We start from the raw sequence: 26,952 nt of genomic DNA, 5'->3' as shown, positions 1-26,952 counted from the left end.
AGGTTGCAAACTGTTGGTCTTAACAAACTCGTGGGCTCCTCCTTTTTTTTGCTCAGTAATTATAACGTGTAAAATAAGCACAACTGGGCCCCTTCTGCACTTGCAGCCTGGGCCGAGTCCACCAGCCCGGCTGCTGGGGCTCAGTAGCGCTGGCTCTGGAAGGTGCTTTGGGAGCCTTTAGGACAAGTCCTCAAAACCCGCTGAAACAAATTCACTGCAGAGTCTCACGCCTTACCTTTAAAGGGTGCCCGAAAGCTACTGTTGCCTGGCACAACCCAGAAAGAAGACCCGAGCTGGCAGTGGTCTCCTTCTTGGACACCATTAGCTTCGCATGCTGGCCCCCCCCCCGCTAAGGTGGTGTGCTCAGGGTACTCCTGCCCACCGGGATCACCGATTCCTTCCCTTCCCTCCCCTGGGCTTCTCCCCCCGGCACTCAATGAAGAAGTGCTAATGACCCCCCGCCATCCCTGGGAGAGGCGCTGTTAGGAGCCCGGAGACCAGCGGGGGCCCCAGCCGCACGTGCCGGGGGTGCCGCTGCCCCCTCGCCCGTCCCACCCGCGGCCTCCCTGCGCGGGGAGCTGCATTTCAGGCCGGCGGCCGCTAGGAAGCCGCTGCCTGCTCCCGCCGTGCCGGAGCTGAGCGCAGCCCCTGCCATTTCCGAGGATCCCCCCCACCCCGCCCGCCTCCGGCACTCAGCCCCAGCCCCGGCGTGCGGGGGCAGAGCCTGAATCGCGGCTCCGGGGGAACCTCGAGCCCTCCAGCCGCTGCCGGAGCCGAGCCCCGCCGGCCCGGGAGCCGCCGCCCGGTAAGGGAGGGTGGAGCGTTGGGAGCGGCGGCGGAGCGTTGGGGACCGCGGCGGAGCGTTGGGAGCGGCGGCGGAGCGTTGGGACCCCGGCGCGGAGCGTTGGGGACGGCGCCGCAGCCGCTGGGCTTCCTTTGTGCGGTGCCCCGGAGCCGGGCGGAGAGGCCCTCTCGGGCGGGCGGGCGCGGGGGTTTGCTTCGTCGGAGGCGGGGGAGGAAGGAGGCGGTTTTTTGGTTTTTTTTTTTTTTTAATCCAAGCGATCCCCGGCCGGGCAGGGCGGGGTCCGGGCAGCGCTGGGCACGGGGCGCCGGTGAGTTGAAGGGAGGAAGGGGGCACGGTTGGGAGCGGCTGAGGCATCTTTTTCCTCCCGCGGATCGGGGGCTTTAGCTTCATCCCTGCCTCCCTGCCCACCCCCTTTGCTCCTAGAGAGGAGGGGCGGCACCCAAGTACCCCGGTACCCCCTCCCCAGCAGCGCGGCCTTGACCCCAGCTCTCTCCCCAGAGCCCGTGAAGCTCCCCCGCCGCCCACCCGCCTGCTCTGCGGTTGTTTCATGCTCTCTATTTTTCCAGGCCCTTGGAAAGTTGCGTGCCAAGAAACTGAGTCCAAATCCTCGGCCAGCTCTTTGGGCGTCTGGCTGCCCATGCTGCTTAGTTTGAGGCCTCGGCTGTTGGATGCCCTCAGTGTTTCAGGGAAGGGAAGTCGTTGGTTTTTTGTTTCCTGGCTCCTTCGAATCCACCCGTGCCCATTTGATGCCAGGCGGGAGTGATCCTTTGCCAGCGAGATACTGGAGGGCTGCCCTTGACGGGGTGTGAAAGTTCAGGGTTGCGCCCAGTAGCGAACCGCCTTGTTGTCCTTGTTGCGCGTTTGGATTTGGAGTTGCCTTTCCGTGCCTAAAATTGTTTCTTAATGGTCCGAATTGCCGCGAGCCAATCGGCAGCCTGCGTTTTGGTCACAGAGCCCTGGCACTGTTGCACGCTTCCCCCGTCAGATACAATGACACGCACCCCCCGTTAACCGTCTGTTAGGCAGAGCAGAAATTAAGAGACTCGCCACTGGAAAATCGCACGCCGCTTCGTAAATAGATGCTGGAATCTCCCTCCAGCGCTTCTGATGAATTACTCGGTCTTCGCCGGGGCGTTGCTCACGTGTTACGAGACCGCTGTCCCGTGACAACATTTTATTCCATTGACCTATCTTAATGAAATCTTTCTCATCCAATCAGATTACCAGAGGGGTGACCTAGATATCTCGATTCAAAGCCAGACTTCCAGTGCCGAAGTCAAAGGCAAGGGTGGGGGAAAAAAGCAAAAATTCAGCAGAACTCTTTGTCTAGCGAAGATAGCTCTTTTCGGAAAAGGACTTTGCTTTTAATTTTTCGCTCGCTCCGACTGGATCCGCACGTTGCCTTGGAGCCGGTTGAGCCTTCGATAGACGGTAGAGATGGAAACGAGCTATTGCGCTGGTGTAGCTCGGTACCTTTCCCACGTTTGTTTTCAGCCTCCGAATGCGCAGTGGTTATACAGAGTCCGTGGGACTATTCGCATTACTAGGGCGAGCTGGGCGAGCTCTCTTGTGTCTGTCATTTCTAATATTTACTGGTGCGAGAGGTCCCCTTTTTGACAGGCCGTGGGGATCTATTTTTACGGAGAAAGGTACATTGTAATGATCTTAATTTGAAAATGACTGCAATATAAAGTGCTATAGGGACAGCCTGCACCTGAAGAGATAACCGTTTAAACAAGAGGGAGGGAACCGATTGGCTCAACTGAGACACTCGAGAGGGTTTAGGAAGGGGTAGGATGTCTATATCCAATTGGTCTACACTAAGCTGTAGTGATTGGGGCTGACGCACTAGTAATTCTTGGCCCTCGCTGTTTGTTTTATTTGATGTCGTTAGCTCCCTACTCCCCCCTCTCCCGGGCTTGCCTTTTAATTTATTTTTGCTTGATCTAAAACCCAGGGAAAAACGAGCCCTCTCTAGCAGCGGTGGAAATGTACTGCTCTGGCAACTGTAAGTAAAAGGGGCAGGGTTTGCACCCTCCTCTTGTTTGGACGGGGCCCGACACGGTGGCACCCTGTCCCCGAGCGCTCCAAAGTAAATAATAACTTGATTTATCCGTTGCTCTGCTGCTTCCTCTCATGCGTGCGTTTGGAAAGCAGGCGCCACCTTTAACTCGGCTTCCTCCCACGCACCTCTTCTCCCCGATGGAAGCACGGCGCGGGTGGGGCGGGGAGTAGCCATGTTCTTGGTGCTGCTTGTCCGCTGTTGTTGGGCCAGCTCCCCTGATGGCCACCGCCGACGCATGCACGTGCACAGAAGGGGAGTCGGGCATCAGCGACCACGGTGCCGAAGCCCAGGATAGATGCCAGGAGAGCTACTCCTTGTGACCCGCTGCAGCTGGCGACTTTCTCTTCCCATGTGCTTGCAAGCACCATGCGTGCAGGGCAAGTCTGGGGTCTTGGCACGTTGCGGGGTTATCTTTTTGTTGGCTCCAGGTTGGCCGCGTTGGCTGCGTCTCTGCTACAGCGCTGGGAGACGCGCTGCTGAGATGTCGGACTAGCTGTGTGTGTGTGTGTGTGTGTGTGTTACCTCCTGACCTGGAAGTAGCCCATCCGGCTTCGTGCCGCCTGGCCTGTTTGTTCAGAGGCCCCGTCTCTCCGCGCAGCTTGCTGGCATGATCACGCAGCTATGCCCTGCTTTAGGAGCGAGCGCGGCATCCCTTGGGATGGTGCCGCCTGGCATCAGAGCCGGGGGAAGGTGACGGACCCTTTGTGTCCCTCGATGCAAGCCTGCCGTCGTCGCCACGCTCCTGTGCCGCATCCCGGCAGGCGGGATCTCTGTGCTCTGAAGCAGGCGTGGTTGAGAAGTGATCATCTCCGGGGTTAGGAAACGTGGATGCTGCTCTCCCCACTTACAGCCGCTGGCCTGCTGCTTTCCCCCCCATCTGCTGGGTGCAACTGCGCAGAGATTATAAACCCTGCTAAGAATAGCCGGCACCGCCACCCTCGCCTATAATTGAAGAGGCATGATGCTCTCCGTCAACAGGCCTTTTCTTGGGTCCTTTGCCCGGCGGTAGGCGGCTGAGCTGAAGTGTCACGTGCTGGATGTCTGCTCAGTCTGCGTTTGCTCATAAAGAAACTGTAGCCGTTTCCGAGAGCGAGGGCAAGTACGTAGGTTCGCCCATGTTAAGTCTGAAGCTAAAACAGATACGCGGCATCGCGTCGGCCGACGATGACCCGCATCGGAGCCAGCGCAATGACGCGCGGTGGAATTGCTGTTTTCTTCGGTTTGCCTTTTTAAATAAGGAGGAATTATACCCGCGAGGATGCTAAAAGCATGTTATTAGGGTTGCGAGGTCAAGCTCCCAAGCTAGAGACTGCCGGGGGGAAAAAGAAAAATGCCTCTGGAAACTGTGGTTTTGTTGTCTTGCGAATTATGCTGCTTTGTTTCAGGGTTGTCCAGCTTCTACATCCCAGAAGGTATGCCGCGGGCGGCTGCACCCCAGGGATGCTCCCGTCTCCCCACGTATGCCCCAGGGATGCTCCTCCTGCCCACGCGGGCGCCCCCCCATCCCATTGCTGCCTCGGGTGCCTCTCCCACCGCTGCACTGTGTGGGCCAGCCTGGGGGATGCATTAGCCCTGTCCGGCGAAGGAGGCTGTCGGGTCTAGGCTCCTCGCCTCACGAGTTGCAGGAATCGGAAGGGGTGTAGGATAGTAAGCAAGAAAGGATAGTTTGAAGGCGGGAAATGCTGGGAAATAAGACCCCCCCCCATCAATTTCCCCTCTACCTGGAGCAGGCTGCATACGCGGCATCCCACGGTGTTTGCTGTTGCTTGGCATTATGGTTTGTCCTTTTTGTTGGCCCTGTGTCCAGGGGGGCTGATGTGTATTTTAAATGTATTTTTAAGCTGCCAACCTGTTCTCTCCTGGAGTTTGCTTTTTACTTTGGTTTCCACAATTGGGAAACAAGTGACATTGCGAAGCAAGATGCAGCGAGTTGGATTTTACTGGGGGGGAGGGGGTTTTAGTGTTGTCTGTCACCGCTGCTTAGCAGTAGTACATGATGCATTAGTAAGTAAAATTGCTTTTGCAGGGTATCCAGGTCGTAGCCGCATCGATCTAGAGGCACGAGGAATCGGAGTTCGTGGTAGAGTTTTGTTAGAGTTGGTCTTTGGTAGAGCTGGTCTTTTATTAGACCCACTTTGTTTGCAGAAAAAAAATTCTTTATTTGCAAGCTTTTGGGCACAAGCACCCTTCAGGCATAGCAGAAAAGTACAAGTGAAAGTGCTAGGTAGAAATGAAAGTTCATATTTCATAGGAGAGTTGAAGGTGTATGGAGATTTGGTAAGATTTCACGCATTGCTTTTGCAGCGCGCTTTTTCGATGCATCGGGATGGAGGCTTGAATGGCACCTCTCACGGTTGGAAATACGTGGCGCGGGAGCTGGGCTGCACTGTGGCTTCGCTGATCCTTCTGGTGTGTGGCAGAGAAAGCTGGGGTTGCTGGCACCTGTTGCAGACACCTGCTGCCTTTGTGGGGCCTGCCGTGGGCCCGCTGGAGGGGCTGGCATTGCACTGCCGAGCAGATAGTCACAGGTCCTCTCCTGCTTTCCCTCTGCCACAAATTGTTCGCCCTGTGCGTGCAGCCAGTCCCTATCCCCAGTGCTCACTTGCTCACCCAGTGAGGGAGGTCATCTGGAAAATAACTGCGTTCTTCTTTTCCCCCCCACACCTCACCCAGGGGGTGAGAAGCAAAACCCCAGCAGGGCCAGGCTTGGACACGAAGGAGAGCGTACTCCTCCTCCAGCTGTCTCTGTTGTCAATGGGATGAGCGGTTGCCTTCGCCAAGTGTGTTGGGACCCGATCCAAAGGGTTGGAGGTCACATCGCAGGATGGGGAGCGGCTGCAGGACAGGGCCCCAGTATCTGCAAGTGAAGCTTTCCATGTGTGACCCCTCCGCTTGGTAAGTTATAGGCGGATCTTCAAAGGGTATTTGTGAACCCTGTCCCAGCGGTTTCTCGGACAGCTCTGACGTCTCTCTTGTAAACATGCAGCTACGTTTTTTGACCGATGTTTAACAGAATAATATATTTTCTACCATTGACATCTTTACTGGGGACATGACGGTGTTCAGCTTAGAAAATTTTGTGTGCCAAAGTATATTTGTGGTTAGCTCTTGAGCTGGGGCATTATTCCCTTATTGAACCGACTTGGAATAGATGTAGTACAACATCATTAAAAGCTGCTTTGGAGACGAAACATGCCTGAAACAGACGAACAAATTGTTCCAGCGGCGCTTGTCTTTGTGGCTCTCCAAGCTGCTTCTCCCCGTGCGGATTTGGCTTGCAGCAAAACTTTTACCAGAGGGTTAGACTCGTAGATAAACTTGCACTTGGAAAAGTTTGAGAGCCACCTTCCTTCAGAAACCTCTGTTGCGAGGTGGTGTTTTCATGCTTTTGCTGCCCCACGGGGCACATGCCTTTCACAACCTCCTCTAAAAGTCTTCAGATTATTTTCTGGCCTGCAAAATTATACCTCCTCCTAACAAGCAAGATGCATCACACAGCTAGTCCCACGGAGAGTACATATAGGTGGACAAACAGGTAAATATACCGCTGCTAGAATAAGGATTAGTGGACTCCTGCTGCTGTAAGTTATGTCGCAAAATACTGTACTTATAACAGCATGGACTTGATACTGGGATGTGAACATTGGCGGTGATCGGGGGCACTCAGCATCTCGGAGCATCAAGTCGCAGATAACATTTTTCTGCTCTTCTTGCACGCCTGTGCTTATCATTGCCAGTTTAGCAACGTAGTGATATGTATATTCTGTGGAGTGACAGCACGCCTGAGTTTGCTGTCTCAAATTTTCCCCATGTTGTAGTTAGATGAAGACAGTGTTGTACGTGCAACCCATGGTTGACCCAACCTACCTACCTACCTAGCAGGTACAATCCAGAGCCTCGCTGTTACACATTTTTAAGCACTACCTTTAGAGCTGGTTGGCTCTTACTGTGTGATGATTTTTCTGCATGTGCAGCTGGTCTAAACTCATTGTGCGATTAGCCGGTTAATTGTGTGATAACTACTTTGCACGTGTATTGCACGATTAACCAGTTAATTGCGCAATGTATGTAATGTGTAGCAGGGGCCTAAAAAACCCTGCATTCAGCTCCTGTCTCCTTTCTGATTCCTCCTGTAATCTGTCTAGGTGCAAAGATGTCCCCTTATCGTGTCATCACATCTGAGCACTGCAGAAGCAGCCTTCACGCTCGTGCTCCAGTGCTGGTGGTCCGGCACAACACCCGGAAAACACTGACAGCCTGTAGCATCGATCGCTCCCCCAACAGGGAATTGTTGCTGAAGGACTGCTGCATGCATTATTAAACCACCTGCATGATGTTGTTCACAACCATTTTCACGGATTTCTTCTCGTCTTTTGTGAGGGGAGAAGAGGTCCTCCCCCCATGTTTCTTTTCCCTATTCCCTCCCCCCCCCCCCCCCCCCCCCAAAAAAAAAGTTATTGATATATATTTGGTTTTCCAAAGGAAATTTAACCTTTGCTTTTCATTATCTTTTTCACTCTCTCTTCCCATGGACGGAGGTAGCAAAAAAGACTCGGCTGAAATATTTTTGTGAAAATGTTCTAATTGCTTTTGTCAGAAAGGCTCGAAAATGTTTCCACCAGCTCTAAAGAGGGGGATGGCTGGATCTCGCAGGGGGGTTATGGTTTATGTGCGTCCTGTTAATTGGCCATGGTGGGTGGCTGAGAAATCAACCCAAGAACGGGGTTAAATGACTGCTTTATAGCTTTGGGGGTGGAGAGATGCATCAGCTAAGTCTTGGGGGCTGGATGTATTATGTGTGTCTACACTGCACACATGCTATCCGGTGCTGGGATCCCTGAGCTCACTGTACTGCGGGACTTAAGTCTGAAAATGGCTGGGGCGGGGGTGACGTGCATCTTGCGCCCCGTTTATGCTGCGTTAAGAAGCAAATCTGTTGTTTAGGGCTTGGAAGGGAGGAGGATGCTGCTCGAATCCCCTCCCGTGTATACACAAGCAGTACATTGGCCAGGGTGTCGGAGGATTGTTCTGTTGACTCTTGTGCGGATAAGATGAAGATGGTGTTTGAAGGATGCCCGGCTGCTGCATGCATGGATTTGTAAGCCCAGGAGAGGAGACTGCAATGCCTTCCTCTGTAGCAGCGGATGCAGGTGCTCTGGCCTCTTGCTAAACGGCTTGTGCTGGTCAAAGCTTCATACTTTGCCGCTGTGCGAGAGCTGGCTGCTTTTTTTTAAAAAAAAAAATGAATCCATGAGCAGCGCCAGGTTGGAGTCTGTTGGTGGCTTTTTGATGCCGAGAGTCCTACAGATTAGACGGGACTCGGAGAAGGGGGATAATCATGGTAGTGCCTGGGAGTCTGATCTGAGGACGGGCTAAAGGAAGGTGCTTAAATAACTGAAGCCTCTATCTGTGCTCAGCCGGTGAGAAATTTCCCAGCAATCAATATTGGAGGAGTATGATCTAGTCTTTTTTTTGGGGGGGGCAGTAGTGGAATGGCTTGATCCATCCTTATGGATGTTAATGGGAGTCTTTCCATTGACTTTCACGAGTCTTGGGCCAGGTTGTCTTAAATGCACTTGGGTGCAGGCCTGGGGCACCTTGACAACGTTATCTTGAGCTGTTGTGGCCCGAAGGACCCAGCTAGATATCTTCACGTAGCTCTCCCTCCGTAATGCTTGTGATCTACAGACCAAAACACCTCCAAACGCAGCAGTTCCCTCAAACCCGTCCGGCTGTCATCTGCAGCTGACGGTCTGCAGCTCCGGCCACCCCGGGTGAGCAGGATCAAGTGAGGGCACTGCGCGGCTGACTCCCAGCCCCAGGCAGGAGGAGCTGGCTTGCTCTCAGCCGTCGCCTGCTTGCTTCGGTGTGCAGTCCCGATCATTGGTGGGCTGCTTGCTATCCTCTTTCTCAAAAAAAAAAAAAAAAAAAGCCCAGAGGCAGCACAAGACTTTCAGATGGTTTCTATCTCCTTAGGCGGCCTTTGCCGTAGGCGTCAATGCCTCCAATTTGCGAGCAGAAGGAGCCTGGTGCTGAGTCTGTGGTGCTTTAGCAGATACACAGGACGTGGAGCTGCGTGCCAGCATTACGGATGATCTCAAGGAAGCAGGAAACTTCTCTGGGAATTTAAGGTGTGTGGGTAGAAAGAATTGGCAGACGTATGCTAAGGCTAGCAGGCTTTTAATCGATTGAACCGGTGCAAATTCTGGATTGATTTTGTTATTTTATTGCAGTGTAACTCTGTTCCTGATGGCTGAAACTCACCTGACTAAGCCCTCAAACACGGCCTGGAGTAAAATTTGCACAGGGTGGTTAGGCCCACCTTTCCACAAGTACCTGGAGCCATGAAAATGCCTTCCGGGGGTTGTAAAAGCACCAAAAAGGTCAAGGGCTTAACTCCTAGTGAAATCAATGTGCCCCATTTACTCATAAAAACCTCTGTAGGGTCCAACGTAGCTTGGCAGGAATGTGGACCTTGGGCACCTCGGCACTACGGTTCAAAGTCAGATTGATAAACTTGCTCCTGGTTTACGTGCAAAAATATTCTCCTAACCTAACCTGTGCCAACTCTTTAATCCTTGCCCCCCCCTTTGAGACAGGCGTACTTCCATCTGCGTGCGAGTTCCTGTTAATAAACCACAGTGGTTGTGAAATAGTGACTTCTCTTTTTGGTTGTCTCCCTGAAGAGTTTTGCACAAGTTTTAATTTATCTGCATTTAACTTACACCTCAAATTTGGCGCGATGTGCACAAAACCATTGCACGTTATTATTGTATTCCAACTAACACGGCCGAAGAAGGCCAGCGGAGGAGTGGACAAAGCTTGGATGATTTCAACATGCGCAAACTAGTTGGTTGGGTTCAACGTATGATTTACTTCGGTGTTTCATGCGACCAGTTTGTCATGTGTTGAAAGCAGCAATAGGTCTAGTACAGCCAGGGCCTTTCTCGCCTGGTAGGACCTGTTAGCTAACATGTCTCAACAACTCAGTCTGAAATCCAAGGACTCGTCTACCTGCGGAGTCGTTTTCTTCCTGATTTAATTGTCCCAGATGGGTATGTTTCTTCTTTCAGCGTGAATTAATCTCAGTGGGAACAAAAGCCGCCTTCTTCTGGAACAAGGTTGTCCACATGTGAACTCAATAAAAAAGCATGCCTTTAAACTGCATTAACTTTCCAGTGTAGACCGGCCCTGGTTCGAGACAGCCCCTAAATGGGTTGGGTTTTTTTTTTCCAGCAATGCTAAGTGGAAAACACCTTGAAAGCACAGGGAAGTAAAAGCATGCGGTGGCCAGTGTGCTGCTCCTCAGTGCTGAGACGGCCGTGGTCCCCCCCCCCCCCCACTTCTTCCCATTTCTGAGCCTGCTGCCTCGGCAGCCGCTGCCTTTAAAAAAGCCCAGTTCTCCCACCGTTTTTGCTCCAAATCAAAACCCGATGGAGAACTGCATTTCCAAGACATCCACCTTGCTTTTTCAGTCATTCGCAGGACTTTAGCTGGAGGGTTTTGGGGTGCCCCTTGTTTAGGGACTACTGATATCTTAATCAAAGCTGCCTTGAATGTCAGGCTGGGAGAGAATAAAAGTATACACCTAAATAAGCGGCCTCATTGTCAGCGATGCTGACAACCCTCCTGTCCCACCAGCTCTATAGTCAGGATCTGCATCTGTGTTGAGGAGCTTGACTTCGGGTCCTTTGCAGTTGAGATGCCCTGAATTTGACAGTCCTTTAATCTGAATGTCTTTGTCCCAAAGCAGGACAGGCTGTGGCTGGGTGAGCTGGCACAGGCAGGGCTTGCTTGGGGATCTTTGCGCGATGCTGCCCCTTGCCACGCGCACGTCCCCAAGCTGAACCTTCACTGAAAAATACTCAAATCTGGTTAAAGCGCCTCGTGGCATGAAATTATCAAATGATAGGCGAGACAAAGAGAGATGTAAAGATTCAGCAAAAGCGATTTGGTGCGTGTGTGTGGGGGGGATTGAGCTGCTCAAAGAATCAGCAAATTATATTTGCCCTCCTAAAAGAGAGCATGAAAATGTAGTCGGTACAAGCCGGCGTTTTTTCTCATCATTTCCATAATGGCTGCCCTTGAGTATTTGCAAAGCCCATTCAGCTGGATCCTCTCACTGGCTCTTCCTTAGTTTAGAGATCTGCAGACTCAGGTCTTAAATCCCAAATAAATTACAGATGTCACCTCATTAGCAGCAGCATTGTGGGTCTGAGGTTTTCTTAATTTTTTTGTGTTTTGGGGTTGTTGTTTTTTTAAATCTCAGATTGACGGTTAGCTTCATGCCAGCTTCTGAGCTCAGCTCGGACTAATGCATCAGCTCAAATCTCGGCCTGGGTTCGATTGCAATCTGCCTGGCGGAGCATGGGGTCAGGTCGTCGTAGGGGATGTCACATCTGTCTTACTGGCAGTGTTGGAGGAGCTCTGCAGCACCGCGCTCCTCCCAAAGTGACAGCGAGTCATTCACACCCTTCAGAAAATATTGGGCCCTGCTTTAATTATGGTGGGATAGTTAATGTAGTTTACTCCTCTTCCCTGGCCTGGATATGGTTCTGCTGGCGGAAAGCTGCTTTATCCACGTAGCTGATCACCTGGGGAAGGAGAATAAGCCCTGCTCACGTGGGGTGCTTTTACGCCAGTTTGATTGCATCTGCACTGGGGACCGTGCAAGCCTTTAGGCTACGTCTTGACTGCACGGAGAGATGTGTGCTTAAATGGAAAGTGTGTGACACCTCCGCAGGTAATTTCTGAGTGAAGGCAGCCGAGGTCAGCCCTTTCTTCCTGTCTGGGCCTTACTTCTATACATCCCGCCGCAGGAGCAAAGGTTCATGCCTATGCTGCTCCGGCACGTAGCAATTACCCTGCGACAGAGTTTGTAATTAGCCAGGGTTATATCGGTTCAGCGGTCCCCGCGGGCAATGGGCTGTGAATAGGGACAAGAATGGTCCGGCGCCGTAAAATGCTTCCGGAGGGAAAACGGGATTGAAAATAGCGACTGCTAAACCTGATTTTGAAGACCCTCTTCCATCCGAGGTGTCTTTATCGTGTTTGCGGAGCGTCTGCTGACCATCTAACCGAGTGATGTCCCGAGGAAAGGGTCTGGATCCCATTACGGAGCCACCTGTCATCACAAAAACGCATGCACCGAAACCGCTGGCAGGGGTGCGGTGCGGCGTGGTGGTCGTGCTGGTGAGACGTTCCCCTGGGAGGCTCAGGCCGTTACGCTTTGCCGCGTGGAGTCTCTGTATAATTGAAAAAGAACAATGACAAAGCGCCAGGAGGAAATGCCGTCAGCAATTAGATCATCCTTCCTTTCCCGCGCTAACTCGGGTGTCTTTATTGATAAAGTTCAAAGGCCCTTTTTAAGCAAACAGCGCCGGTCAGGACTCCTAACGCAAACTGAATGAATGCAAACAAGGTTACTCCTTTTGAAAGCGGACTTCGTGGCCTTTCCTGCCCAGCGGAGATCCTCCAAAGTGCCGCTTCGAAACTTGGGGGGAAGAAGGGTCTGGCTCCTACGTTCAGGGGGTAGAGGCGAGGTTGGCCTAAATGCACACAGGGCTTTTACGGCCACTGAAATGCTCTTGCAAGCTGAGAGAGGTGATCCGAGCAGCCTCCGTTGCTGGGTGACCTGCTCCGCCAGCCCTTGTGATCGATGTTCACAGGTGTAGATGTTAGGGGCTGGAAGGGATCTCGCGAGACTGAGTCCGGCCCCAATAGATGGAGAAACTCCCGTTGACGTCAGTGGATGAGTTGGACCAAACTTTACCTGCACCGGGCATTTTGCTAGGAAAAGAAAGTTCACCAAATCCCTAGCATGCGGCAGGTGCTCTTGTCTGGAAGGACGTTCAACCCCATTGGAAAACCTACTGCATTTTTACTTATTTTTTGCAAGCAGGTGAGCCTAAGCACATAGTTTCTTCCACTGCCAGCAAAGACAGAGCATGGGTTTCTCTCTTTCCTTCCCCCCCTTATCTAAGGTTATACTGGTGCATTGCCTCTCCCCTTGTAGAAAAGGGATTTAGTGTTTGAACATTTCTCCTTGCAGTAATTCAAGCTGAGTGGGGCTTTGTGGCAAAGCCAGTTGTCATGGCAATTCTTTGCTTCGACAGTGTAAACAGCCAGACTAAAAGGAGCCTTGTCTCCGATAGGTGAACTATTACACGCTCTCTTCAACTAATAGCTGACTTGAACTGCGTATAAGTAACGACGGCTCCCTTGTCCCTGGCCAAGAGCCTTGGATCTCGTAGGTCGCTGTTTAACAGATGCATATTTTTTGCAAAGATTTTGTACTGCCCTTAGGGAAGAGTCTTGCAGGCAAGACACCAAGTGGGGGCTCTCCAGAGATTTGCTCAGGTTCGGTCCAAATTGCTGCGGGCTCTGATGACCCCAAATGGGTACTTGAAGCCCCCATTTTTTTGAGTCAAATCTACATCCAAGTTCCTATCTAAAACACTCTCCTGATTTTCAAAACTGGCCGGCTTAGCTCATTTTGGAAAAGTGGGCTGGCTGCTGCTTTTTTTTTACCTCCCTTTTTGGTGCCCAAACTGAGTTTATATTTTTCCGAGGGGAACCTAAGGCACTGGCTCTTTAATGGCCAAGCATTTAAAGTTCCTTTGAAACTCCTGGCCTTGTTCTGAAAATCTCTTTTTCTTACAGGATTTTTAGAAACTCTTCTGTAATGTTCTCTAGCAGGACTGCGATGTGCTCTTCAATTCCATCGGGCAGTCCAAAAATACCAACTGTCTGGAAAAGTGATCATTTTGCAGCACGTTGAAAGCTTCCCCCCCCTAAAACCTACTCTCCGGAGGTTCTGGGACACTGCTTAATAAGTAGTTTCATTTATCTGTACTTCTTTGCTTTTTTAATTAGTTTTGTGGTCTTTATCGGTGCCTGTCACGTGCTCTTGGTGCCAGTATGTGCTTTTATAACTTCATAGTAAAGTTTGCTTATCCTGAGAATAGAGACATTTCCATCAGCAGGCTTAATGAAAAAATAACACCACCCCAACCCACACCGCCAGCAAGTGTAACACCAGTAATTTCTTTGGCCCTCGGCCCTGCGTTGCCGTCTTCTGCTCTTTAGGCAACAAATGAAGTCTAGAGAAATACGCGGGCCGGGTATAAAACAAATAACCATGTTACCTGAATGTACGAGCCCTTGCTCAGGGGCGAACGGGGAACTGGTTTGGTTTTTCCCAGTCCCGCTGAATTTTGAGGCATCGGCATTATTTTCCCAGCCGGATTTTATTTTTTGGAGCAACAAGCGATTCTAGAAAACCCTTGCAAGCCAAAATGTAAAACCTTCCTTGTTAGGGCAATCGAAATGTCTTATTTTGATTGCAGCCCGTTTCTAACGATTGTTTACAACCTGGTTTCGCTCTAACTGAACGTGAGAAACGAACCAAAAATAAATTACCGTCTCTTTTTGAAAGCTTCGACGTCCTGACCATCGAAAAATTGGCTTGTATTTTTTTTTTCCAGAACAGGAATTTGAAGAAGACGGCCCTGCCCTGCCAAGAGCGTTTGGGTTCGAAGAATTGGTGTTTTCCAGTGAGTAGCACCTTTCAGAAACGTTCCCAACCCCTCGCTGACCTGAACGCGGGCGCTGCTGCGCTAGTCGGTTTTGGAAACCGAGCATGGTGAGTACCACTGTCAACGGGTCAAAAGTCTTCCCGGGCTTAGCAGTCCTTTGGGCTATTGTGGTTAAGACACACTAGTTATTGTCTCCAGCGTTAGGCAAAGATCGGTGATATGGTTAGCATCACATCTGCCCGTCTTTGTGCCCCCGGACTGAAGGCCCAGCTACAGCTGGGTTGATGAGTCCAGGTTAGGGTTTGAACTGGCACCTTTGGATCTGTAAGGAGGTAGCTTAACCTGCCTTGCCCAGGGACCACTGTAGGGCTCACTGGCTCTTTAAAGAGATGCTAACCTAGTTGCATGGCCTAGTCGTGGACCCTCCTTTATGTCCAAAGCGGCTCCTTGATATAGTTGGAGCATTTTTACCGGTTGCGGAGAGAGCGGTGACCTCTCAGCTTCTCAAGCACCGAGCTGCGTGGGTGGCAACTCCGTGCGTTAGAGAGAAGGCCGTTTTGCTTTTGCCAGATGGACAGGAGTGGTTGGGGCCTGCATCTGGGGCAGAAACAAAAAGATCTGCTGTTGTGTGCTCAGTGTGTGCCAGCAGCTGCCATGAGTGTTTGCAAACTGAGTGGCTGCATCTGCCAGAGATCAGCCACATAGCTATTTGCATGAGTTTTCAGTCTAACCCATCCCCCTTGCTTGCACAGCCCCTGCACCAATGGCTCCAAATGAGATACTCTGTCGGGAGGGTACTCAAAGCAGGTATGCATTGTGCTGGTCATGCTCAGTGTTCATCTCAGCCAGCACTCGCACGGGTAGGCAGAGGGTGACAGGCCCATTTCACAGCTGAGCAACTGAGGCATGGGTAGGCGAGGAGATGCAGCTGAATGGAGCCAAGAGAAAGTTCACGTGCTCCTGGTTCCCAGCTCTGTAGTCGAGCTGTGCCATTAGTGGAGGCATCCAGGAAGGTTCATTTTGCTGAGAGTATCAGGAACGGCGACTTGAATAGGAACAATAGGGTTCAGGGTGTGGGGAGAGGATAAAATAGATGTGTCCTGTGACGAGCTGAGAGGGTGGGGTCCTTGTAAGGCAAAAAGGGCCTCTGTTTTTAAAGTAATAACAATTTTATTAACATCTATCTGTCTGTCTATTGCAAAACACCTGAGAGGGAGGATTTGATGGGTGAAACGAAGGCTGACTAACAAGCCAAGGGTTCCAGTCTTTTCTTCTGGATGCATTTCTCCCTTGCGTGTCAGCTGCAGCCATGGAAGAAACTCCAGCAGCATCTTGTTTTTAGGAAAGACTTGTTTAGAAATAAGCCACAAACCGTCCAGCGGGGTGAACATTATTAATGACTTATCTGTGCATTTACAAAACATTGCATTATTTCTGCATGACCCAGATGTCCTTGGGATTATTGATATGGTGGCATGGAGTTTGTCCACAGGGGAATCCTACAGGCAGCTTAAAGGCAAACTGGCTTTTTATTTTATTATTTTAACTTGCTGATTTAGACCTGACGCTGCAGGTACCTTGAAATGGCACAGGGAGCTGCACTCCCTGTTCTCCGGCTGTGGCAGGAAGAAGGCATGAATGTGTTGAAGATATCTATGATCCTCTCAGTTAAAGGATCCTCTTCTCTTAGGAGATGCCTAATGCTGCAGCGACTGAGGACATCTCTGTGTGGCTTCCATGCCTTGCCTTGGATGTTGCTGTTAAGTGAAGCAATGCAGTCACCTTAAACTCTTGGCCTCAGATGTGCTGATTGGTACCTGCTTGCTATACAGCAGCTACACAGCCTGGGATTGCACGTGAGGCAGGAGCACACGGGCTGGGGCATGCTTTGCAGAGACGCTGCCGGACACAGCGCGAGGCAGTGGAGACAAGCCCCTGAGTGTCTTTCAAATACTCCTCGTCTTTGCCGCACCCCCTCTTACCAACAGGGCACTGGGGCAAAAGCCCCGATTCTCAGAAGAGCTGTGAGCTCCCAGCGAGAGACAAGGGTGTGTTGTACCCTGTGTGGGTTTTTTTTGGTGCCTACGGATGTCCTATCAATCCCTAGTAGGATTAATAAGAGCTCCTAACTCCCACCGCAATGCAGACCTAGCCCTAAGTGATGTAGCCAGGACCAGAGCCAGCAACTAAAATGTTCTCCTCTGTCCCCATCCAAATCTTTAAGCACTTAACTATCCTTCCCCTCAGAGCTTTGTCTTGTCTGCTTTTAAACATCTCAAGTGAAGAGGAACAGTTTATTCCCGGTCTACCGTATCTGACTGTCAGAAAGCCTTGCCATTTCTTTGCTTCTTCCTGTTCCTCCTAGTTAGATCTCTTTGTTCCACCTTAAGCAATTACTCTGCAGCCTTAGGCTTAAACTCTCGTGTTTGCATCTGGGGATGTGGAAGCAGCATCCAATTTTTTTGTTTGTTTGTTTGTTTGTTTGTTTTCAGCATCTCTGTAAGCTTTCTACAATTCTGGCAGTCAAATTTTACACCAAAGTGAATCGGCTCTACGGGACGAGCCCATAGCCCATTTGTTGTCATTCAAGTGCCTTGGATTTTAAAGCAAGAGAGATGTTTTCCCTACTAGCCTGTTATTCCTACTGAGTTGGGATTGCTGCTACCTGAGGGCATTCAGCGCCTGGCAGATCAGATCGATCACGGTGCTCTTTTGAAGATGCTCTCGGGAAGAGGGGGGAATTTCCTGAATACGGGGTTCAGAGCTGCCGGGTTTCCCTCCTATCTGTAGTTCAGATGCTACCATCAGCCTTGCTGTCCTTCCACAATTCCAGCCTGATTTCTCCCTGGCTATAGTTTTGGTGTACTGGGTGGTCTTTTCTTAATGCACGTGCTAAGATCTAATTGCCGTGCTTCCCACCGGACGTCTTCCAAGTGCATTGTAAATGTTTGGGAGCTAAGGAGTTTGGTTTCCTTGGGTCGTCTTGTTCTTTAGAGACAGTGAGTGTCTCCCTAACATGGACTAAGCCCTAGCCTTCACATAATGCCCCTTTTTTCCCCCCCAAGGGTCTGCTTTGAGTAGGCATGCCTTCCCATGCTTATTAAGGAACTTGCTGTATTCAGCTTTCGCATGCAGTGAAAGAGCCAAGAGTTGGCTTTCAAAATACCTGGGCCATATAGGATGACAAAGGTCAACAGGGATAGATTTCAAAAGCAGAAGGGGAGCTAGGCACCTTGCTGCTATGTTTTGTTTTTTTGATTCTCCTGACCTCCATGGGGCCTCTGCATGGGATTTACCAGCCTGTCTTCAGGATGTCGTATGTAAGCTAAACTCAATGGGACTTAAATGCCCCTCGGTTGGTGAGACCTGTGGGCAAGTGAGTCCACCACTTAGGCAGAGATTAGGCTACACAGAGTTTCTTAGGCAACTGAAATGCCAACTGCCTTGTCTTTGCTTTGCTCAACCTGAGTTTTCTCCTTTATACATTTGTTTGCATCTTTCTGACCTGGACTGTGGTAGCGGTGTGTTAAACCCTGTGGAAACATTAGGCCTTCTCCATGGCGGAGGGTCGTAGTGAAGTAGGGCTGGGAGGGATCTCCAGAGGGCATCCGGGCCAACCCTCTGCCTGAGGCAGGATCATCCCTATCCAAACCATCCCCTATAAATCCAATGTCTAGTCTCTTAGAAAAACTACACAGGAGTTTGCCATACTTGGCCCTTTATAATATATTCAGCTAAGGAGCTCAAAGCATGCGATAGATATTGTAAAGAAGTCCTCACCCCCACTAGGTGAGGCAAGTCAGGGTTATTGTACCTATTGCAAGGATGGGGAAGCTGAAGAATAGAGGGCGGGCTGCGTGCCTTACCCACCATCACCTGTGGTGTTATGGTGGTGGGGAGCTCTCCGTGCAGAAGTGTCCTCACCTGATAAACCAGGGTGGTACCCACCCCTGCAGAGACGACCAGCACAAACCTGTGCACCTCTCTAAGTCCCCGCTATTTGCAAGAGCTCAGTGTCACATGAACTCTCTCCGTATTGAAAGCAAGTGCGTGAGACGAGACCAAGGGCCCCTGCTGACCGCTAACCCCGCTCTCCTCCAAAGCAGCTTTTTCCATTTCAAGAGTGCTCCTGAGTTCAGCTTCTGGTGCAGCATCTCGCATTGGGAAGCTCCCAGATCCTGGAGTCCAGGCCTCTGGTCTTGCTTGGGCTCTGTGCTGGGCAGAGGTAAAGCAAATGCGTTTCGGAGAAGCGTCCAGGAGACCCAGACTTGTATTTGGGGAAGTTGCGTCTTGTTGGCATCGCCCTTCCAGGAAGGCAAATGCTGCAGGGACTCGTGCCTGTGCATGAGAGCTTGGCAGCTCCCAAAGAGCTTCCCTCAGCCCTTCATCTGCATAGGCGTTAAGCATCTCATGATCTTTCTGTTCCTCTCCAGGCTGGCCTTGCAGGCACGTGGAAGCCGAGCGAGCAGTTAGCGGTAGGAATAATGGGGCATTTCAGGTTCTTGGATGACATGACTCAGATGTGACAGCATCACTGGGCTGGTTTTGTGTTTGCCTTCCCTTCTGGTTGCTCAGCAACCGGCACAACTTTTGGTTCAGTCTTGATTGAAGCCTTTTTTGATGCAAGAGTGATGGGAGGGAGCTGTGCTGTGCCTTGCTTGGATGCCTGGCGAGGAGAAGAGAAGAGCAGAGCAGCCTGTAGCGTAGGCTCCAGAAGTTGCTTTGCTTCTTGGGTGCTTTGAGAGCATCCTGCCTCCAAGCCACTCGTTTCTTGGCCTCTCACACTGAGAGCACCAGCAAAACCTCTCATGCTGAGAGCACCGGGACGATAACGCTTCTTGTGATGCATGCATTTACACATCAGGAGCCAAACTGGAAGCATCAAACACACTTTGCCTAGCACCCTGGCCTGATATAGCGGTAACACAGCAGCCTTTTGCTGCTCAGCCCCTCCACACCTTCTCTTCATGTATCAGGGGAGATTACAAGTCCCAGCAGGTATTCTCACCATGTTTATTTGCCGGCTATAAAAACACCTTCTCACTTCTCTCCATGGTGAGGCACGGCTTCCTGCTTTCTGGCGGGGTGCCAACAGGCTTCTCGCCGGGACAAGTCCCTGGGATTTTTCTGGGAAATGATGAAAGAAGTGCAGAGTTGGGAAGCTGGGCAACTCCATTTGGCATGAAAGGGCTGAGAAATGGGGAGAGACACTGCGCACCTGTGCGTTACGAGAGCCTTTGGAAGTGAAGCTGTTGCAAACCCTGGGCTGCGTCCTTGGCTAGTATGCTGTGTGTTAGTTGTAGCTTCCAGGGCTGGGCTTTGGTGTCTAGCAAAGCACCCAGATCCCCATTTTATTTTTTGCGTTTGCACTTCCCTTGAACTTCAGCTGAAGCTGAGCACCCGGCTTCTTTGACACCCGGGCCCTGGGCATATCAGCAGGGTCGTGGGGGGAACCAGATGCTCCCAGAGGATGGTGCAGCCTTTGAAGTGGGAGCTTTTTTAAATGATATTTTCTCCTTATGAGGGTCCTGGCTTTGTTCCTGACCAGCAAAGAGTGGACACAGAGTTTTACAAATCCAGCTGTCCTGCTCTTCCCTTCCCCTGCCTTTCCTTTCCAAAAGCAAAGCCTAATGGCCCTGGCTGCAAGGCTGGGACCTTTTTTTTTTTTTTTTTTTTTTTTTTTGAGGTGCTGGGGTCTGTCTCGCCGCAGCTCCAGCCCCTGCTACGAACACAGTTGCGTGAAAGCACAGACCCCAGCCTGCCCTTGAACTGTCCTGGGGCAAATCTCAGCTCCCACTTTGCTGTGGCGGTCCTTCCTTCATGCTGTGATCGCAGTCTGTTGAGCTTTGGAGCAAGAACCTGACATGCAAGACAAGTCTCCCCCCTTCCCTATGGCCTGTGGTAGTCGCATCCTTCGAGCCTCTTGGGGCTGGCCTTTGGGCTGTGCGAAAGGCCTCAGTTCCCTAATTTTATGAGGAACTTGGAGGTTAGGGGTAGGGTGCTGTGCCTTGTGGGGAAGCACTGGGACCAGAGGCTCCCACAAGCTTCCTTCCACCTGTCGGACCATTGCCGGCAGTTTAGCTCCAAGGCCACAGAAGAAAAAGAAGAGCCCAGAAACATTTCAGCTCTGATGCCACTGCCCCTTTGGCATTGGGCAGGTCACTTAACCTTTCGGGGGGGATATCTGCTATGTGAGGAAGATACAGACTGGCTTTCATCCAGCTCCAGTGCGTTCCTCCAGCAGTGGAGATGCAGCAGGACAGGCTTCAGGACACGCGTTGCGCAAGCCCTCCAGGCCCTGGGCATATGCTCAGGCTGCTGAGGTCCTTGCTGCCATGTCTCCAGGTGCTGAATAAATTCATGCTAGCTACATGTCTTCCTCCGCCCTCCACCACTTATAGTCATGCCTCACCTTGCAGGGCAGATGTGCCCTCTGTATGAAGTTTCCTTCTGGGTAGGAGGAGGACACTTCCACCCCCTGCCACCCTCCCTTGCTGCAAGTAGTGTATTGGTGTGCGCATGCAGCAATTAATCGTATATTAAGCTCTCGCTAAGTGCTAAGGCCCCTGAGGAGGCTGAACACGAGTGCCCTGAGAGGTGCCCTTCTGGCCCCTGAGCATCTGGTTAATATGGAGAAGGGTCTCTTGACAGAAGTGCATGTAAAAGCTAGCAGCTGGGCCCTCCTGCTGCAGCTGGAGGGTGGGCCGGGCTCCCCTCTGCATGTGCACATATGGGACGAGTTACTTCAGTTTATTGCTTACGATAAAGAGTCGCTGTAAGGACCACCGGGATCGTCCCTGGGTCCGACGCATTTGCAGAAATGCTCTGCGTTGGCCTGTGGGAGCAGAGTTGGACGGCTGGAAATCCTGCCCTTGGGAAGCAGGAGCCGAGTTGAGGTGGAGAAGGTATATCATAGGCCCACCCAAGCCAGCTGCGCTGCTAGCGTCCCCTTGCCCTCTTGCAGATCTCTTGCTGATACCTCCCAGCTGCATCACCCTGCCCGCTGGTCCAGCGTCGAGCAGACGCTGCTGATCCGAGATGTACCCTGCTTTTTGCTAGGGCCACGGCCACCGGCGACCAGATCCAGGTCACCATGCTGCCCTTCCCGCAGCGATCCCACGGTCCTGCTTCGACCCCACCAAGTCCATCAGCCGTGGCCTGTGCTGGAGGGCATCAGGGAGCTGGGAAAGGCCGTGGCGTGGTAGAAGCTAGGGAGGGGTTCCCTGTCAGCCCCTCGCTGCTGCCTCGGGAGTTTCTGATGCTCTAATAATAGTTGGACCAGCGTCTCCAACTGTGTCCCAGGGCGCTCTGCGCTGGCCGCCGCATCGTTCTGCTCGCGTCGGGGACCCTTTCCGCCCCATGCGGGCTTCCCCTTTTGCTCCCGATTTAGCTGTTTGACGGCACTGTGGTTCTCCTGAGCCGCAACAGGAAGAGCATCTGGCAGGGGAGCTCGGCTCCCTTTGCCCTCGCCTTCCTCGCGGCCCAGGGAGGAACGGCTCTCAGCTGCATCTCCCCCCGTGCTGAGTGCGGGCTGTCCCAGTGATCCTAGCCCACGTTGTGCCATGTGTGCGCGTGTCCCTGAAGGGCTCCAATTCAGCAAGCCAGGTTCTTTGGGTAGATGTGGTATTTTGTATTAGACCAACTCAATAGTTGAAAAAATTGTTCTTTGCAAGCTTTTGGGCACGAACGCCCTTCTTCAGGCATAGGGAGAGTTTGTTGGCGTTTGTGTGCTCTCCTGGGTAGAATAGAAGTCAAAATGCAGAATTATTATTTTATATTTTGGAAAAAGCTCATGTTCCAGGTCCAGTTATCCGCATCAGCTCCAAATCCTTTTGACTGAGGAAAACTCAGTCGCTCAAACACTATGTGTGGCGCTGCAACCGGCAAGTATTCTCCACCCCAACCTTTTCAGCCTGGGGCTTCGGATGCTTCCAAATCCATCGGCAGCCAAAATGCAAAGTGCTCTGATTCAGCAAAGCACTTCACCCATTTCTAACTCCCAGGGGGTTTAAATTCAGATGTAAGTGCTTGGCTGACTTGGGAGCATGGTGCTAGGAAAAGGTTGAGGCTTCCAGACCCAGACCTGGCCTCCGAGTGAAAAATCTCTGATGCCGGTGTCACGGTGGATCATTGGATGCAGATGTCGCGGTGGACATAGTCTTTCTGGACTTCAGGAAGGACTTTGACATGGTTTCCCACCCCATCCTCATTAAAAAGCTAGGCAACTGTGGTGCAGATGGGTCGCAAATTGGCTGAGAGGCCGCACCCAGAGAGTGATGGTGAACAGGTCATATTCAACTTGGAGGGATGTGAGCAGTGGAGTCCCTCAGGGCTCAGTCCTTGGGCCCGTGCTGTTCAATTTCTTTATTAGTGACTTAGACGAAGGGGTGAAAAGCACCCTGTTAAAATTCACGGACGACACTAAGATACGGGGTGAGGTGGGCACGCTAGAAGGGAGGGACAGGATACAGTTGGACCCGGACAGGTTTCAGGGGTGGGTAAATGAAAGTAGGATGGGTTTCAGCGCTGACAAGTGCAGGGTGCTGCACTTGGGCAGTACGAACCAGCAGCATACCTACCGGCTGGGGAGCTCCCTTCTCGAAAGCACGGTGGCAGAAAGTGATCTTGGAGTCATTATCGATTCCACGATGAACGCGGGCCGACAACGGATTCGCTCCTAGTTGCGCGTCTCGGCACCGGCGCGCTGTCCTTTATGGGATCAGCTTGCTGGTCTTCAGCCTAATGCCCAGGGCAGCTTTGCTGTGGGGGACCCCGCTCTTACCGCAGCGTCTGCCAGGTCCAACCAGGCTGGTTGGAAAGGGCTTTTAGTGTTAGGGCTGCTTTCCAGCAGCGGGTTACCTTGTGCTACAGCTCAAGTGTCCCCATTGCCTTGATCCCCACCCCTCGTGCATGCTGGCTGCACCAAAAATTGGCCAGCTTGAGTAGGGGCCTAGCAGGTAGGGCCAGACCTATAATTGTGCCCTGTGTTTGTACAGCACCTGGCACGACGCTCCACCCTTGCGTGCTGCCTCGGGTAAATCGTAACACAGGGCTGACGGGTCACGAGTGCTTGCTAGCGGCTAAGGCCACCTCTGCGTGGTGCGGGGGGCAGTCGGTGCTGAGCACCCATTGAAGACTGAGCACCCCCGGCTCCTGCAGGCCTGCGGGTCGCTCGAAACCTGAGGATCCAAATAGCAGCAATGCCAAGAAGCAGGACGTGAGCAGAGATGAACACTATTAACTCATTCATTAAACCAGACACCCACCTCTCAAGGGCTGGGCGAGCCCATGCCTTGTTCCCTGGGTGGGGAGAGAAAAGCTCGCTGCACAAAACAGCCCTCCCTCCTCCGCCTCTTTTTTTTCTGGAGGATGTGGGGGAGAAAAAGGGCGACTCTAACTTTCGTGCTCCCTGCAGTATATTTATTTGAGTGGCAAGGCGAGGGAGCGAGAGTACTGCCCCTTTAATTAATGTTCCCTTTGGAGACAGCTGGTGCAATGCCTTTCCTTTTAAGCCCCCTTTGATTTGCATATGGCTTAGTGACCTGCCATTCTTGCACACACTGAGGCTCTTGGGAAAGCCGGACTCCCGCCTTCCACATGGCAAAGGATTCCTCTTTTATTTCTATTTATCAGCAGCCACGTGACACGTAATGGGGAGCCCTCTCCTTTGATAAGGGACCTCGGAGGGATCGCAGGCCTCCAGAGCCACAGCTGTCTGCCGACGGGAATCGGAGCAGCTCGTTATTAAATATTCCAGGATTTCATTGGTTGCCGCTGTTCCTTGAAGTCTATTAAACTCTAATGGGTTTCAATTGGGGCATCAGAAAATACAGTCGGAGCGGGAGAGGCCTTTTTACAGCCGTAATAAACTTTGTAGGGAAGCTGCATTCCTTTTAATATGCACTTTGCTTGAATACGGAGCAATTCCTACTTGCTGGGGGTTTTATTAATGCTTTTCAATATGTGCGAACACCTTGCAGTTGTTTCTCTCTCCCTCTAAGGAATGGGTTTTTTGTTTTGTCCCCTCTCTCCTTTTTTTTTTTTTTCTAAGCACGCCGAAACAACCTTTATCTTTGCTTTCAAAATTCTGCAGAAAATTGACTCTTTTCTTTGGTGCGCTTGATTTGCAGCTGCAGCTGAGAACGGGAGCAATTTCATATTTATTTATTTATTTTGAAAAGAAAATGACTTTTAAAGCAGTGGAGTCTGCTCCTTGCAGAGGGCGATTGTGTGTGGGGGGATTTAGTGGGATGACAAAACACCGTTTTCTTTTTTGGCAAAGCTGATTGGCTAGGGATGATTAGTGGGGGTCGATATTGCCAGCCCGCTTTGTCGGCAAGATTTCTGAAGGTGGAAAAAAATCGGGCTTTTTCAGGTCCTTTTTATGCGTTCTCCTATCTGAGCCCTGAGGTGCTGGCATGTGAAACTTTTTTCTCTGCAATCAGGTCAGATAAAAATGGCCTTTTTAAAAAAAAAAAAAAAAAAAGCAGCAGATGATGAGATTCTGCCGTCATCCCAGGACTCCAGGAGCTGGGGCTTTAGGGAAAAGCAATAAATGGCACGTGATATGGCAGTGCTGAGTAGGGCTGACCAGCGGAGCAATGCAGCAGCGGTAGCAGGCTGGATGAATCTTGTGTTTGCCAACACTGGGTCGAGTGTCCTGCACATTTCTTGCTCGCCCCTCTTTCCTGCGTGGAGATAGCTGACTTCAGTAGGAGCCCACCTGCCTATTTGATTTTCTTTGCATTATGGAAAAACAAGGCAGTCTGTTCAAAGCTCTTTTTTAGCACAACACCAACTAAATCTGTGAAACTCCCTGCCACATGATGCCACAGAGGGGAGGTAAGTATTGGGATCCCCAAAAGGACTGGATTAGACATAGCAATGATTCGGATATGCTCAGTGCTAGGGAGGGTCGGGTTTGATGGAGGGTGGCAGATCCTAGCATGGCAGGATGTAACCCAGCCATTGACTGCCGGGATCCTCTTGTGATCAGTTCATTGCAATAGCACGGTTACAAAGGAGTCTTGCAGGTAAGGATGCTATTTTCTAGATATTAAAATAGGTGGATCCTTGGTGCCATTTCCATCTCCCAGCCTCTAGACTGGCAAAGACGAGACTGAATCCAGTTGCCTGCCTGCTTCCCCTCAGTAGTTTAGAGCATCTGAGCTTTCTTTAAGCCTGCTGCAGCCGCTTTTATCCCCCCAGTATTTTATGCCTCTGCAATGCTGTGGCGAAGCGCCGGAGTCTCAGCTTGGAGCCTTTGCAGCTGAAAGATTAGGTAAGCTTGAGTGGCCCAAGCCAGCTGCGCGCATACAAACTCCCCCTCGGTGCTGGTGGCTGGATTTGAGTTGTGAACCTTGCAAGCTTCCAGCGACGCAGAAAAAGAAAATCCTCCGCAGCCGGATTGCTGCTTCCTGATCAGTGGTGCTTAGGCTCGTAAAGGACCACTTACCACGTCTCTATTGTGCGCTGTCGGGCTGTTTTGCTCTTTACCGCTTTTGCCTTTAATCAACTATACCATGCAGTGACTATCTGTATTTTTACACAAAACGAGAGAGACCCAGTGAGTTTGTGCATGGAAATGAACATGCGCCCTGAAATCAGTGGGAGGATCCCCCTTGTTTCTGGTGGTGCTGAAGTGATGCCGAAAACCTTTCTTGAGCCCTTCTCCAGCAAGGTGCATCTCGCCTATAGAGATCTCATAAAAACCCCTGAGGAATGTCTTTGAAGCCCCATGGCAAGGTATGGCCTTGCATATCAGATGACTGCACCTATTCAGCCTCCTGATAAAAGCAGCCAGGCCCCAGAAGACAGGAAGGAAGTGGAAAAGAAAAGCAGGAAAACAGAAGAGAAAGGAGGAAGGCATGATGAAAGGATGGATGCCGGGATCTTCCTCTTTTTTGTACCTGTGCATCACCCAGCTTTGCTTTTGACCCTGTCGGAGTTGTTCTACATTAGGAGCAGGCTGCTTCACGCGGCTGGCAGCTCAGGGATTTAAAAAAGGCCCTACAGATGGAAGTTGGGTGTTTTCCATAAACAGCTGAGTGGCTGCGACCCTGTAGAAATCCACTTATGCCATCCACTCAGCCAGCGCTAATTGAACGTAATTACCTTGTAAATAGTGACTATCCCTATTTTCAGATATTGGAATAATTATCCTGTTATGTCAATGCAAAGGGGGGGCGGGAATAGGCATGTGTGTGGGGGTATAATTTTATTACTAGGGCAGTATGTGATCTCTTTAAAAGGACATTAAGATAAAATAAAACACGCTCATCATCTTCATTTGTTTGTGGGGGTTTCTTTTTAATCCCACCCCCCCCACTCAACCTGTAGCTAGATCAGGACTCCACTTCTTTGTTTAAGATGTTTCTTTCTTGCCTTTGCAAGTAGTTTTCTCATTCAAAGGTGCTGCCTCTCAGTCCATGGATATTTGCCTTTTAAGAGAAGTGCAGGAAGGATCCTGGCTTCAAACGGGTGAAATGGCCAACCATGCCAGCTGTGCCTGTATAGTGATACACAATGCTGCCTGCCTCCCTTGT

At 51.2% G+C, this 26,952-nt stretch overlaps 1 protein-coding gene across 5 annotated transcripts in view; it reads left to right on the top strand.

Annotated features, from left to right (window-relative positions):
- Positions 1 to 547: 547 nt before the first annotated feature.
- CUEDC1 (CUE domain containing 1) overlaps positions 548 to 26,952 on the top strand; it is an 88,452-nt gene continuing 62,047 nt past the window's right edge. For 2 of the 5 annotated variants that reach the window (XM_090025440.1, XM_090025443.1), the window contains exons 1-2: positions 548 to 805; positions 14,357 to 14,514. The gene's annotated coding sequence lies outside the window, so the exon portion shown is untranslated. Of the gene's footprint in view, positions 806 to 1,040; positions 1,113 to 8,846; positions 9,002 to 14,356; positions 14,515 to 26,952 lie in introns of those variants that run through there. The other 3 variants (XM_090025441.1, XM_090025442.1, XM_090025446.1) reach the window with 3 other exon arrangements.

Source organism: Crocodylus siamensis, chromosome 13 (assembly GCF_052110815.1).
Source record: "Crocodylus siamensis isolate JL-2025a chromosome 13, ASM5211081v1, whole genome shotgun sequence".
Classification (NCBI taxonomy): Eukaryota; Metazoa; Chordata; order Crocodylia; family Crocodylidae; genus Crocodylus; species Crocodylus siamensis.
The sequence above is the reverse complement of the archived record's forward strand: the minus strand, read 5'-3'. Positions and strand labels throughout refer to the sequence as shown.